The sequence below is a fragment of the Dromiciops gliroides genome, chromosome 3 (genome assembly GCF_019393635.1).
Source record: "Dromiciops gliroides isolate mDroGli1 chromosome 3, mDroGli1.pri, whole genome shotgun sequence".
In the NCBI taxonomy this organism is placed as follows: Eukaryota; Metazoa; Chordata; class Mammalia; order Microbiotheria; family Microbiotheriidae; genus Dromiciops; species Dromiciops gliroides.
The window spans coordinates 280,307,940-280,324,409 of record NC_057863.1 but is presented as its reverse complement, the minus strand read 5'-3'; the positions used below and the strand labels follow the sequence as shown (position 1 = coordinate 280,324,409).

The following is a 16,470-nucleotide window of genomic DNA, read 5'->3' as shown; positions in this document are numbered from 1 at the left end:
TGCATGTTCAAAATGTCACCGATTAATCACAATGACTGATGAATTCAGGTCATCAGTACAATCAGGTACAGAGAAGAAAAGAAGCTCGTGAGGTTGGAGTGTGCCTCTGTAGAATTCATAATAAAGGGGCACTGGAGCTGAGCTGCCAAATAGGGAGCTGAGCATCTTTGAGAACAGTGCTGCTACCTAATACACCCAGTTCTGCAGTCTCTAAACACACCCCTACCTAATAACGGGAAACTGAAAGGAAACTTGGATTTCACCTAGTCTGGCTCTGTCGTTTTACAAGTTAAGGAAACTGAGGTCCAGCCGTCTGTCCAAAGGTTACATAGCTAGTAAGTATTAAAAAACTAGTGCTCTTTCTATTATACCAAGCTATTCTTCATACACCGTGATGATTATGCACCTCTAGGAGGCAATGAGACATTTTGCCTGGCACCGAATGGTAATGCATGGTTTTTATTTAACATTGAAGTCCTACTGCTTGGCCTACAGGGGCTGGAGGTACTGTGCCATTCCCTCCTCCACTAAAGATCCCCTGTGCTCCAGATCTAACATGTAGTTTGGACTGGTTTCAGTCCTAGGGGATCCTGGTCCTTTATGAGAACATGGCTGGGCTCCCTTGCTTCACACTCTTTAGCTTGTTAAATCTCCACCTGGCTATCCTGGGAAAATCTACTTATAGTTTAGGCAAGGGATTATGTCTAGGGTTTTGGCAAAAGGAGGAGTAGAAAGACACTCGATTTACAATATAAATCAAATAGTTAACTAGTACTTTATGCTTACAGTTCATAGAATGGTACAGCTGAAGGGGGCCTTTGAGTCAGGGGGTGTGCAGGTAAATGTTTAACAATTGGCTCTTCAGGGAGAAAAAGTAAACCTTTTAAGGTTTTTTTTTTTACTCTAAGTTTCATTTAATTAATCACAATTTTAAATTTAATCTTTTTATTTTAACATTTTCCCCATCACTTTAAGTCTAAACAATCAAGAAAACAATAAATCAAATCCGGATTTGTGGTTTTTGCTGATTTCCAAGGTGAAAATGTTCACAATGAAAATTTAACAATCAGCTCTTGACAGAGCTGGTTATATTACACTCCTATGAGATCTAGTTATAAGATCATAGGATTTAAAGTTGGAAAGTATATTAAAGATCCTTTTACAAAAGAGGAAACCAGGGCCCCCAAATTAAGTGACGCCCAGGATCAATCCAGGTCTTCTGACTCCAAACTTAGAGTCTTTATCCTATACCACATAAATTAAGAAACTGAGGCTCACCAAGGTGAAGTGACTTAACCAAATTAAAAAGGCTAATTAGTGGCAGAACCATAACTGAAACTCAGGTTAGCTGGGTCAGCCCTGTACTCTCACAAGACTCGTATATCCATAGTATTTGAAATTACAAAGTGCTTTCTTCATGCCTATGAAAGAATAGTGCAAATGCTATCACCCCCATTTTATAGATGAAGAATCAGATTTCTGGATAAGGAAACTGAAAAAAAGAGAGATTAAATGATCTACTTTCCCAGACTCAATATAGGTGGGAGTTTGAAATTAACTAGGTCCTCCTAACTCCAAGTGGTCTCTAAAACCCATTTCCCAAAACTGCCCATCTTGTTGAGACATAAACCATCCGAAGTATTATTGGGTAGGTATCCCAAGCCCCAGAGCCTTCCTATCCGATCCAGTGATGCTGCTCTGCTTAACAGCCCATTTGCTGCTGCTTTCTGGAAATTATCAATCATATGTATATGAAAAGACAGATTATATCTCCATGGAGTCACAACCAAACGTTCTATGTGGCCTTGGACAAATCACATTATATCTATGGGCCTCATTTTCACCTAGAAAATGAGGGAGTTGGACTAAGTGATTGCTAAGGTTACTGCTAGGTCTAACAGTAGAGTCTAGCATGGGAGATGTTGTATGACCTACCCAAAGTTATACAAGTAGAAGTGGCCAAGCTGAAATTGAACATCATGCCACTTTTGGTTCTCTAACTGATGTGGGTCACTTCTCCATTTGCTCCAACTACCTCATCAGCAAGAGAGGTAAGGGACTTGGTGACTATGTAGTGTGCAACTATAATTAAATGGCAGGGGATAGAAGGTGGAGAGGAGAGATCAGGTCTGGTGCTAAGAACAGAGAACCACAGCACAGATTCCCTACCCAGACTGAATGATAGGTAACCATCATCATTGTACTCCCCCATGCACAGGGAGAGGAGTGAAGGATCCAGGGGTGAGAGACTCCTACCTCCCCAAAATGTCAATAGTGATGAGAGAACTGCACATTCTAATGTCCAATGTTCCATTTACGAACTAGGTGGTGGAGTAGTAAGAGTGCTGGGTCTGGAGCCAGGAAGACCTGAGTTCAAATCTGATCTCAAACATTTACTAGCTGTGTGATCCAGGGCAAGTTACTTAACCCTATTTGCCTCAGTTTCCTCATCTGTAAAATGGAGATGATAACAATAATAGCACTTACCTGTCAGAGTTATCGTGAGGATCAAATGAGATGTGATTTGTAAAGCACTTAGCATGCTGCTTGGCTCTTAATAAATACTTGTTCTCTCTCCCAAGAGGAAATGGGCACTATTCTGTAAATTTCATGGAAGAGAAGGAAGGATGACAATGCCAAGAATAAAGTATTTTGGGCAGGTAGGGACAGGGGTGGTTTATTTCTGTCCCTGATCCCACCATACAGCTATGGAAATCATAAAGATATTATCAATGTAACAGTGATTACTTCATCCCCTACTGCCAAAAGGCCAGGTGTGTTTCTCTCTCTCTCTCTCTCTCTCTCTCTCTCTCTCTGTATCTGCTACCCTTAAGGACATTTTGGAGAAGTGCAGTCTGTCTGCCGTTATCTCCAGACCTCACTGTCTTCCCTCAGTCGTAAGGTTTCTCCTGTTCTCCAGTTCCATTTAACAATTTAACAGTTGGATTGGCTTTTACAAAGGTATATCAGGAACAAACATAAATATCACACACACGCACACACACACACACACACACGTGCGCACAAACGACACACACAAAACCCCTGAAGGCACAAACTCAGTCTCTGGGGAGGGGAGGAGGATTAGGTTCACAGATTAACTCAGTCCTTACATAGCCCAGTTCTACACATTTTCAAGTCCAAAGCCCTCCTTGGGCACCAGTCCCACGCACCCTGGTTCTCAGAATTTCCCCGATGGGCAAGCTGCAACATTCAGCCTGGAACTCTGCTTCTAAGGTCACCATGGCTTGAGTCCAGGTGTGGGGACTCTTCTGCCTAAACCTAGAACTGAAAAGGACAAACAAGGTATAAAAAGAAATCCCAAGTGATTCGTTTCTAAGGGCCCTAGAAGGGGAAGCAGAAGGTCATTCTTCACCCAGTTTAGTTCATGGTGCCCAGGCTGTGGGGCAACAAGACCTTCACTACCCTCAGATACGGCTTGAAAGAGACCATCCTAGTCTGGTAGTTATAAAGACAAAGCCACTTCCAGCTACAAAGGAAAGAGGCTATTCCTACCTACAAGGTAAGGGAATGCAGAATGTCTTCTCCCAGAAGCAGGTCCCTGGCATCTTGCTAATGAGTGCCTCCATGCTAGATGCTATGAGAAAGTGCAAGGTAAAATCTCATTACATTAAAAACAGCTACCACTTATATAAGGCTTAAAGGTTCGCAAAGCACTTTACATTTGTTCTCATTTGATCCTCACAACAACCCTGTAAAGTAAGTGCTATTGTGCCCATTTTACAGATGAAGAAACTGAGTCATTGAGAGGTGAAATGATTTGTCCAGGGTTATATAGCTAGAAAGATTAGATTAGATTAGATTAGAATTGAGGTCTTCTTGACTACAGGTTCAGTGCTCTAACCACCAAGCTACCAGGAGTGTGTATATGCTTGGAGAGTATGAAAAGGGGAGGGGAGTAGGGTGATTCTCTTAGCCCTTATTTAACAACAGGACATCCTAAGAAAACCACTGAGCTAAGATTTTGGAAAGCATGAACATGTTTGTGCATGCCAGCATGTATGAGAGTTGGAATGTGAACATGAATCATTGATAATGTGTTCAAGAAAGGATTAGGGTTAGTGTATACATGTTAGGATATGAGTGGTGACATACATGAGCCACAAGGGTTATGTAACTTTGAGGGTGGGGAAGGGGCAAAGTCAGAGTATTTGTGATTTGGCTTATTTTTTCTTTCCCCTGCAAAACTCTTTCATGCCATCTCAGATTAATAAGATGTATGCCCAAATGTAAGGAATGATTATCATGATTAATGATCCTGATTACTTCTAGTGTCACAGAGTACCCTAATAAATTAGAAGAAGAGAATCAAATTTGAACTCAGGTCCTTCTGAATCTAGGGCCAGTGTGTTATGCACATATGTGTGTATATAGAAGTATATATGTGCTACATGTTATATATATGTATATATGTTTTCTATATATGTATACATGCATATCTATTATAGATAATAATGTAACTTAGAGCTGGATATTCTCAAAATTTTCTCTGGCTTGTTAAGCAAACTAATCTGAACTGCAACAAAAGATAAGCTAAGGAGGTAAGATAATTGTTAAGCACCTACCTAGCCTAAATTCCTGTCTTCATTATGAATATCTCTCAGTAGTAAATCCAAATGCTTTGGTGTTTTATTTTGTCCATTGAAAAATCTCCGTCTCCCTTTATTTAAACACATGATTCTGTGCCAATGGTCAATCTGTAGACACATGACTAGAACACCTGAATTGTACCAGTCTTGATGTTCTCTTTTTCTCGAAACAAAAAGTCACAAGAAAGTTTCAGCTAAATAGAAGGATGACTTATTGATTCTCCTTGGAGAGAAAAATAAAAGAGTTGATGATTTTATTGTACACCCAGGAGCAACCAGAAATATCATTTCATTAGACACTTTGTCATCTTGCATTGTAGCACTCATGATAAGTATTTGGAAAAAAACACCATAAAAATAATTGTAGCTTATGCACTGATATTTCTTGCAGAGGCCATCTCGGATAGGTACTATAAATGGTCAATGAATTGGACCCAGATTTAAAAAGGAAGAGGGGAGTGGGGAGGGTTGTCTTCTGGAAATCACAAAGGTCATTTAATGAGTACAAATTCACCCCAGAAATAAAAGTCCAACTTTTTAATGCAATATTCTACCAGTCTTTTTGTGAACTGTGTAATAATAATCTCCAAAAAGTTCAAAATAAGCATTACTCACAGGGCATCAAGAGGCATATGGTAGGTATGAGCTGGCAGCAATGTTCAGAATATAAAGAACCATAAAGAATAATTGGAGTAAAGAATGTTATCAAAGAACTGTATCATTCCATAAATTCCAGGGGCTCCCTATTGCCTCCATTTGGCTTTTAGAGCCTTCATAAGCTAGTCCTTTTCTACCTTTCTTTTTACATCATACTTCCTGCTACACAATACGAAATTCAGTGAGTAGTGATCTCCTTGCTGTTCCTCAAGCAAAACATTGGATCTCCCAACTGTTCATTTCACTAGCTATCCTTCACACCTAGAATATCATCCTTCCTCATGTCTGCCTCCTGACCTCTCTGGTTTTCTTTTTTTTTTTTTTTTAATTTTCTTTATTATTTTTTTCCTCTCTGGTTTTCTTCAAGCCTCTGGTAAAATCTCCTCTTCTGCAAGAAACCTTCCTTGATCCTCCTTAATGCTAATAATGCCTTCCCTCTAACATTATCTACAATTTATCCTGCATACATCTTTTTAATACATACTCATTTGTCTCTCCTCATTAGAGTGTGAACTCCTTGAGGGCAGGGACAGTTTTTGCCTTTCTTTGTATCCTTGGAATTAAGCCTTCCATTGCCTGGAACACTGTAGGCACTTTTAAATCTTTCTTGACTTGCTTTTTAAAAGGCAAAAGATAATGGGGCAGCTAGGTGGTGCAGTGGATAGAGCACCGGCCCTGGATTCAGGAGTACCTGAGTTCAAGTCTGGCCTCAGACACTTAACACTTACTAGCTGTGTGACCCTGGGTAAGTCACTTAACCCCAATTGCCTCACCAAAAAAAAAAAAAAGGCAAAAGATAGGTTGGTCAAATGGCAAAAGTGAGAGACAACTAATAAATAGCCTTTATGTCCCATGAGTATCTTTGAAATGGCAGAGAAAGCAAAGAAAGCTCCTACTAATTTGGGTGGGCTCCATTTGGTGACTATATGGGAAGATATAGACAGGAGAGAAAGGTTTTGATCTGGATCATTGAAGGGAACATGCATATTGATGAGATTGTATATGGGAGGTGACATGGAATAAAGATAAGAAGACACTCTGTAATTACAATATATCCAACTTAACCTCATCGGACATGCTAGTGATGAAAAATAAAGGGGAAAGTCATCAAAACAGACTGTTACCATTGTTTACAGAAGTTTGGTTGATGTAAAGCAATCATCATTATGAGTTTAGAAGCTGCTTTAGCTTCCATTCACTGGATCTATTTGCCAGGCAAAAAGATTGAGTATCCAAAGACAACATCATTTTCAAACAGAAATCAATTGCGCAAGACTACAGTGGAGGATGGTAGAAGACTAGGAAGAGCATGGCCTCAGAAATCAGAAAATAACAGTGACCAAATCTGTAGGAAGCTTTGTGAACAAGCATTTATAGATAAAGCTTGAAGAGGGACAACAGACACACAAAAAATGGAACAGATCTGTCACAATTGCTAAAATCAACTATTTTTCACTATCAGTAACTTTAAAACAGTTGGACTAAACTCTTGAGAATCAAATATGTTGTATGTGGGAGCACAACTGACATAATGAAAGGTGAAAATGAAAGAGAAAGATGACATACAAGTTGGACCAAATATGCAAAAGACATTTGTGTTAAAGTTGACATAAATTTGCAATGCAGATTTTTCAAATTTCAAGATATCTGAAAAGGGGAAAATACTCAACTATTACAGGGAAATTATTAACTAAAAGGGACATTGATAAGTACTGATCAAATGATATATTTAAAATGCTTCATAAACTTAAGTGCTCTATGTAAATGTCAGCTGTACTTATTACTATGATTATTCTTACTGACCCATATCCTTATTTTTGTTGTTGTTGTTGTTGTTTTTAGTGAGGCAATTGGGGTTAAGTGACTTGCCCAGGGTCACAGAGCTAGTAAGTGTTAAGTGTCTGAGGCCGGATTTGAACTCAGGTACTCCTGAATCCAGGGCCGGTGCTCTATCCACTGCGCCACCTAGCTGCCCCTTAAAGTTTTTTTTTTTGTTTTGTTTTGTTTTGTTTTGTTTTGTGGGGCAATGGGGGTTAAGTGACTTTCCCAGGGTCACAGAGCTAGTAAGTGTCAAGTGTCTGAGGCCAGATTTGAACTCAGGTACTCCTGAATCCAGGGCCGGTGCTTTATCCACTGCACCACCTAGCTGACCCCCATATCCTTATTTTTTTAATTTTCATATAATCTTTAAAAGAATGATCTATACATAATCCAGGGCATCCCTGATGAAAATATTAGAGGGGAATAGACAGTTTTTCACAAAATTTCCTACAAAGCATCATCTATGTATATTCATACCATTTACTGAAAGGTATTGAGAATACAAGATTCTACTGTATCTATTTGTTCATAATTTTTTTTTAAAAAAAAGAAGAATTTGACTTGTTAGAGCAAAATACAACTTTAAAAGCTCTCCTCCAACAAAGTGTTTCCCATATGTATGTTAGAAGCATATAAGATTCTTTGATAGATGCAACTAAAGAGATCATTTTATTTATTGAGTCTGATCCTCAGTATTAGATGAGGTACAAAAGAGAGAGAGAGAGATGATCCCCAAAGCTATTCATGTCTGTCATGGAGGATATTATTTGCAGAGTTCAAATAAAAAAGATTTCCTATAAGGTCTTCCAGATACTACCATTTGAAACTGACATTGATCTTACTGCATCAAACTCCAGAATACTAAGAAATGATTGCTCCTCAGTGAGATCCATGGCCATTCAAAAGAGATATACCTAACAATCCACACAGAAAAAAACAAGTGGATGAAGAATTTCTACTGTCCAGAATGAAACATGTAGTTGGATGAGTAGCCTACTGAGTTAGTCAATAAATATAGACTGTCTTGTAAAGATATTCCAGATGGACCTAGCTGGGCCCAGAATTGCACAAGAGGAACCAAGCAGGCTACTTATGTTTGGGAAAGTCTACATACTATCCAACAATTTCAAGTTATTCCTTGACAGAAGACAGCTATGTTTCTAATCCTGATAGAGAAAGCTAAATGGATACAAAATGGCAACAAATATGTCACAATCAACTAACCAATAATTATTTATTAAGCAACCACTATATGTTGGGCTCTATGCTAGGTCTTAGAGACATAAAGGGGAAAAATAAAATAGTCCTTGCTCTTGAAGACCTTACATTATATCAGGGGAAACATATATGTGTGTAAGAAAATACAGAACAAATATAAGTAGAATAAATGCAAAATGAATAGAAGGTACTTAATGAAGAAGGAAACTGGCAGTTGGGGACATTAGGAATAATATCCCATAGAAGGTATTGCTTGAGCTGCTCAGAAAGAATCTCCAAACAATCTAAATTGCAAATGGTGTAAAAGAAGCCATCCAGGAAGTACACAACTCAAAAAAGGAGCTGTGTTTTGCATAGACGGAGAACAGACACCTCACATAACTGCTCTGTTAGAAGTGGAGAGTAGGGAGAGACGGAAGGGAAAGGGCAATAAGCATTTACTGAGCACCTACTATGTGCCAGAACTTTAAAAATTGTCTCTTTTTTGCTCTTCAGAACAACCCCAGGAGGTAGGTAGGTGCTATAGTTATTCCCATTTTACATATAAGGGAATTGAAGCAGATGGAAGTTAGTCAACTTGCTCAGGGTCACATAGTTAATTAACATCTTAGACTGGATTTGACCTCAGGTCTTTCTGACTCCATGCCCAGCAGTTTACCTACTGCACCACCTAGCTGCTTCAATGAAAAGTTCAGAACTAAGTTTTCAGGGTATTTTAACTGGCATCTGAATTTATGGTTAGACTTTTTTTTTATTTTTTTAGTGAGGCAATTGGGATTAAGTGACTTGCCCAGGGTCACACAGCTAGTAAGTGTTAAGTGTCTGAGGCCAGATTTGAACTCAAGTACTCCTGACTCCAGGGCCAGTGCTCTATCCACTGCACCACCTAGCTGCCCCATAGACTGTTTTTTTTAATAATTGTATTTCTATATAATTGGTTTCCTTTGCAATCCTATGTATTTTACTTTATTAATTTAAATGCGTTTTGAGAAAGGCTCCATAGGCTTCAACATGTTGGGTGAATCCCCAACGGAGTCTCAATGGGATCATTCAGACATGAATCACATAGCATGAGAAGACACTCTTATTGAATTATGGAAATATTTAATGATGTTTTATATAATGAAGGTGTTTAATAAAAGTCTGAAGGCTAAAAAAAAAAAGTGGGTCAATAACATACCAAGAGTGAGGAATTCCTCACGTACATCCTATTTTCTCTATTGCTCCACTATGTTTGGTGGAGTCTCTGTAGAAGGTTTGTTGTAGAAACATGAACAAGCATCCCTTAAGGTGGGAAGGTAATGATGAGATGAGTGAACCAGCAGAGAATGGAGTGTAGCATAATGAGAAGTGTCAGGAAACTTAGGATCAAACTCCAATGTGGCCACCTTCTGACTGACCTCATCTCTCTGGGCCTGAGCATCCTCCTTTGGAAAATGAAGATGGTAGCTTAGATGATCTCTAATGACACTTCTGGCCCTAAAGTCCTACAACTATAGTCACAGGATATGATAAAATTCAATATTGAGTCAATATATCTCAGGAAATTGGATCCAGGGTCTAATTGCAAATTTTCCACTGAGAGGAAAGCACACACAGTTCTACGGTTGGTGATGGTATCTACACACTCATAGGGCCCATTCTTAGGGAGAGGGATAGTACTTCATATTGCTGCTTAATTTTGTTTGCCCGGAGGAAGTTAGAGAGCAAGGACTGGAAGGTTAGAGTTGAAGGTTAGAGAGAGAGGGAGTATGGGAGAGATAAACAGGTGCCACAAGCAAATACTTGTTCTTAGAGTATGTAAGTTGTTTGCCTAGTACAGGGAGCCAATCTTTGACCAATCTCCCAGGCCAAAAAGCCCAGACGGTAAACTAAGGTGTTAACAAAGTGTCAGTACAGCACCATCAACGCCTTTAGCCCTTTGGGATATGTGAACACCTCTATCTCATAGAATTAAAAGGAGCAATCTCATTGACTCATTGACTTTTTTTTTTTCATGAAAAACATCTCTACATTAGCTAGGCTGTGAGAGAAAACAGATAAAAACAAGACTTGAGATTAAGGGGTTGTAAAAAAAATGTGTTTCAGTGTGTTTTCAGATACCATCAGTTCTTTCTCTGTAGGTGTATTGCAATTTTCATAAGTCCTTCAGAGTTATATTGGATCATTGCCTTGCTGAAAATAACCACATGCTTCCCAGCAGATCATCTTACACTATTGCTGTTATTTTGTATACAGTACATTTTTCTCTGCCTCAGTTCATGTGGGTCTTTCCAGGTTTTTCTGATAGCATCCTGTTCATCATAACTTTTATATAGTACTTTAAACTTGATAAAGAATTTTCTTCACAATAGCCCAGCAGTGTAGGTACCATACATTTTGCCATTGTAGTCAATCATCATAACTATTTCCCTCCATCTTATTCCTTTCCAATGATATTTACTCTATTTTCTATCTTATTTTGCCCTATTTCTCCTCAAAAGTGTTTTGCTACTGACTGTCCCCTCCCCTGCTCTATCCTCCCTTCATTCACTCTTCCCTCCTTATCCTCTTCCCCTCCTACTTTCCTATAGGGTTAAATAGATTACTCCTCCCAATTGGGTGTATATGTTATTCCCTCCTTGAGCCCACTCTGATGAGGTTAAGGTCTTTGAGCTAATTCTGTTTTCTTAAATTTTCTTCCTCCCTCCCTCCCTCCTCAACTCTCCCTATGAAATCAAACAATTCAATATATGTCATACATGTGCTGTTATGTAGAACATCTTCACCTTCTTCAAAAGTGTTTTGCTTTTTACAGCTCCCTCCCCCAAACTTCACTTCCCTCCTTCCCCTCTTCTCCCACCCCTTCTTATCTCCTACCCCACCCACTTTTCCACAGGACAAAAGTATATTACCATACCCACTTGAGTATGTATGTTATTCCCTCTTTGAGCCAATTATGATGATAGTAAGGTTCACTCACTGCGCTATTCCTTCCCCCTCTTCCCCTTCCCTCCATAAACTTTTTACTTGTTTCCTTTATGTGAGCTACCTCTCCCCAGTCCACCTTTCCCCTTTCCCCCTCCCCCAGTCTATTCCTCCTACCCCTCAACCCTATTTTAAAGATGTCATCATGGGTTAGCTAGGTGGCACAGTGGACAGAGCACCAGCCCTGGACCCAGAAGGCCCAAGACCAAATCCGGTCCCAGACATAAGACACCCCACCCTGTTTGCCGCACAAAGAACAAGGATAAACAAAAAATGAATACTTTACAGATATCATCCCTTCATATTCAATTCAGACCTTTGTCCTCTATGTATTCTTTTTTTTTTGGGGGGGGGGGGTGAGGCAATTGGGGTTAAGCGACTTGCCCAGGGTCACACAGCTAGTAAGTGTCAAGTGTCTGAGGTCAAATTTGAACTCAGGTCCTCCTGAATCCAGGTCCTGTGCTTTATACACTGCACCACCTAGATGCCCCTTTCTGTATAATCCTGACTGAAAAAGTTCTTATGAATTGGAAGTATTATCTTCTCATGTAAGAATGTAAACACTTTAACCTTTTCATGTCCCTCATGGTTTCTTTTTCCTGTTTACCTTTTTATGCTTCTCCAGGGTCTTGTATTCAAAAGTCAAATTTTCTATTCAGTTCAGGTCTTTTCATCACAAATGCCTGAAAGTCCTCTTTTTCATTGAAATTCCATTTTTTCCTCTGAAAGATTATACTCAGTTTTGCTGGGTACGTGATTTTTGCCTGTAGTCCCAGTTCTTTTGCCCTTCTGTCCTTTAATGTAGAAGCTGCTAGAGCTTGCTTTATCCTTATTGGAGCTCCACAGTATTGAATTCCTTTTTTCTAGCTGCTTGCAGTATTTTCTCCTTCACCTGGGAGTCCTGGAATTTGTCTATAATATTCCTGGAGGTTTTCCTTTTGGGATCTCTTTCAGGAGGTGATCTGTGGATTCTTTCAATTTCTATTTTACCTTCTGCTTCTAGAATATCAGGGCAATTTTCCCTTACAATTGCTTGGAAGATGATGTCTAGGCTTTTATTTTGGTCCTGGTTTTCAGGTAGTCCAATGATTTTCGAATTATCTCTCCTGGATTTATTTTCTAGGTCAGCTTTTTTTCCAAGGAGATATTTCACATTGCCCTCTATCTTTTCATTCAATTGGATTTGCTTTACTGTGTCTTGATTTCTCATAAGGTCACTAGCTTCCATTTGTTCAATCCTAATTCTTAGGCAATTATTTTCTTCAGACAGCTTTTTTATCTCCTTTTCCATTTTACTTTTCAAGTTGTTGACTTTTTTCTCATGACTTTCTTGCATCACTCTCATTTCCCTTTCCATTCTTTCCTCCCTCTCTCTACATCTTCCTTCTATCTCTCCTACTTTCTCTTCAAAGTCCCTTTTGAGAGCTTCCATGGCCTGAGACCAGTTCATATTTTTCTTAGAAGCTTTGGATGTAGGGGCCCTGAGGTTGTTATCCTCTTCTGAGGGTGCAGCTTGATCTTCCTTGTTGCTGATGAAACTTTCTATAATTCTCAATTTTCTTTGCTTGCTCATCTTGCTTTTACTTGACTTTTAACTCCCCACTGGGGGACCCTGCTTCTAGGCTACACTACTGTCTCCAGCTTCAGAGGGTCCCAGGTGTTTTGGCTTGAGGGAGGGAAGATTTTTCTCTTGCCTGGCCTGTTCTCTGGTCCAAAGATAACCTCAAGCCTACTTACTAAACAACCAACCAGCAAAGCTTTCTGTAATGTAGTTCTTAGCATTGACAAGCCTTTGCCCCTCCCCCACCTGGGCCTCTGGCTGCTCAGGATTTCTTCCTGCTTCCCTGCTGGGGAGAGACAGCCAAATTCCTCCCTAGGTCATGCTGACACCCTTGCACTTTCCCCCCTGGCTAGTCATTCAGCCCTCTCACCTGACCACAAGCTCAGTTCCAGAAGATGCTGGTGTGGTAGCTGATTTGGAGGCTCAGGGGTTAAGTTCCTCTGGTGTGGCATGCCTGGGGTCTCTGTTGGTGTGATCACGATGTTGGACTTTACTGGTAGCTCAGCACAGCCCCCTTTAATTTGTCTATGGCTGGAAAATAATCTCAGCCCATATTTTTGTGGGGTTTTCTGCTCCAGGGATTCTTTTATTACTGTTTTTAGGGTAATTGTATTAGGAGCTCTGTACGTTTAATGTCTTTCCTCCACCATCTTGGCTCCACCCCCCCCCCCCCGCCCCCCCCCCCCCCCGGACTCATTGACTTTAAAGAGCTAATCTCTAGGGATAGAGTTTAAAATTTCTGAGGGGTTGTAGGCTTGAGAGGTTTGTGGAAGGTCAAAGGGATTTCTCTTTCTTTTTTCTCTCCTCCTTTAGTCCTCCCCAACAAGCCATCGTCTCTAGCAGTAACTTACGCAGAGGGAGACAGTGCCTTGGCAGTTCCAGAGTTGCTCAGTTTGAGAAAATTCGAATCACTAGTGATGGAGTAGAGACACACTCCAGAGAGACACAGATAGAGAGGAGCAGTTATTCGAGAGAGGATGTAGTTTGGGGAAGAGGGACATGTCTTTGGAAATCAGAACAGAAAGCTATCAATGAAAAGAAGCACACACTGAGAATCCAGACAAACTCCTTGTCTAGCAGTGACACTATATCCAAGGGAAACTGTATGAGGACTCTACAGGAGAGAAAAAGGACATCCAGGCCCTTCAGTGCCAGGAGTTGTAAGTTGCCTTTGCCCAGGAGTGTGCCTGAGGCAGCTCAAACCTGCTGTAATTGTTAAATTTTCAACGTGAGCATTTACACCTTAGAAAAAAGCAGGGCTTGATTTATCATTTGTTGATTTTCAAGTCTTAAGAAAGTGAAGAAGAAAAAGTTAATAATGCAGATTAAACTTAAAAGTGTGTCATGAATACACCTTTTTTTGGAGAGCTGGTTGTTAAAGTTACCCACACATTCTTGCCTTTGCCCCATTTAAATTGTATACGTGCTTCATTACCATTGTACACTAAATTTTAACTCATTCTTTTTTTCTTTCCAAGGATAGCCTATGAGTCATCCTTCCTTCCATTTATTATTATTTTTTTTTTTGATACTTAAACAGCAGCTGGTTTATTTGAGGAGTGGGTGGGAGAGTTTCCTTTAATCATAGACCTATCATGTAACATCTAGCGTATCAGAGGAAGTGGAATCACTGGCAGATTGAAGCTCAGGCAGGCCATATTTGTAGTGGAGTGAAAGCAACAGACCTTTTTGTCCCAACCACAGATCATACTACCCATGGACAGCCCCATGCCTCGGTACTGGCACATCATGTTGGACAGCAGCTTGGAAGCAGCAGACACAGAGATGCGCTCCCCATTCCTAAGGAAGTACAACCTGAAGAGTGAGAGCTAGGTGAAGGGGATGTCAGTCAAGTCAATGGGCATTTATTAAGTGCCTGCCAGGTGCCAGGCATTGTGTCAAATGTTTAAGGCTAGAAGAAGATGGGGAGAGGGATGAAGAACAGGTCAGAACATTGTGCTTCAGCAGAGGGAGAGCTCAAAGTGGGTGAGGAGACAGTGGATGGAAATGCCTTTGGGGAGCTTGAATATCAGAGCAAATTTGGAAGCTAGATTTTGAAGCATCTCAGGCTTCAAAACCTCAGACAACTGGCCATGAGGGGATACCCTCAAAAGGGGCCCTGAGACTCCCAAACCATTTCAACTTTTTTTTAAAGCTCCTGCCTGTCCATTTTCAGAAAGGAAAAAAAAAGATGGTAAACTATACTCTTTTCAAGGTCCATATAGTTTGTATTTCTCCCTTTACAGATTTTACTAATCTGTGGGGCAGGCTGTGGGATTTGGGGAGGCTAGTGTCCTGTGGACAGGTAAGATTTGTGAGGCAGAGGTTTGTGGGTGGAGATAAGGACAACATGAGGAACAGTTAAGAGGTGAGGAATTCCATCTTGGTGGGAGTAGAAAGGAAGGAATCAAGAAGCTTAGGGTGAGGGTCCTGAATGCTCCAAACGTGTCAGGGCTCCCTTACCTACACTCTTTGGCCAAGAGACACTCCCAGTATTGACAGTCAGTTGCACAACCGGACATGGTGCCCAGAAGGTAAGGATTAATCTCAATGACTCTGTTCACATGCAGAGTGGCAATATAATTCCTGGCTGAGGCCCGGGAATCCACTGCCACAACCACACCGTGCTGGAACTTGAAGGCTAGTGTGGTGGTACCATGGGCCATCTCAATTCAGACTTGATGGGCAGCATCTGCCTCCAGGGAATGCAGGAACTCAGGAGGCTGCAGCCCGCGTGGGACGGCCAGTTGCGGGGTCCACAGGGAGAAGCTGTAGTGCCCGGGATCTTGGCGGTGTCCACTCCCCGTGCCACATGAGACCTGATGCCCCCAGGAAGCCCTGCACACTTCGAGTAGCGCCATGATCTTGCCCCTTCCCACTCGGCTCACAGACTTGACCTCCCATTTATTATTTTTAAATAATATTTTATTTATATTTACATGTTTAAAGCAATTTTTAAACTTTTTTAAAAAGTTTTTTGGGTTTTGTGGGGCAATGAGGGTTAAGTGACTTGCCCAGGGTCACACAGCTAGTGTCAAGGGTCTGAGGCTGGATTTGAACTCAGGTCCTCCTGAATCCAGGACTGGTGCTTTATCAACTGCGCCACCTAGCTGCCCCGTAAAAAAAGTTTTGAGTTACAAATTCTATCCCTCCCTCCCTCCGATTTCCCCCTCCCTGAAAATCTTAGCAATCCAATATAGTTTATACACTTGGACTCATTCTTACCAAGAGTTCTCTCAAGGTTTATAGAGGGAATGTTTAACAATAATAATAATCATAGCTGGTATTTATAAAGCCCCTATTATGTGCTAAGCACTTTACAAATATTATTTCATTTTATCCTCACAACAACCCTAGGAGGTAGTTGCTATTATTACCTCCATTTTACAGATGAGGAGAACTGAGGCAAATAGAAGTAAAGTGACTTGCTCAGGGTTACATAGCTAATAAGTCTCTGAAGCAAGCCTTTCTGACTCCAGGCCCAGAACTCTATCCACTGCACCACTGAACTGCCTATCAACTAATAATATTCTTACTACACCATTTTAGCAAGTCTCTTTGCTAAGAGTTAGTTATATCAAGAGGTTGATAGCACAGCTGGCACATAGGTGGAGGTTTGTGAGCTCTAGTGAACTG

General features: G+C 40.6%; 1 pseudogene; it reads right to left on the bottom strand.

Annotated features, from left to right (window-relative positions):
• Nucleotides 1-14,438: 14,438 nt before the first annotated feature.
• On the bottom strand, nucleotides 14,439-15,699 carry LOC122747474 (annotated as a pseudogene).
• Between the last annotated feature and the right edge of the window lie 771 nt (nucleotides 15,700-16,470).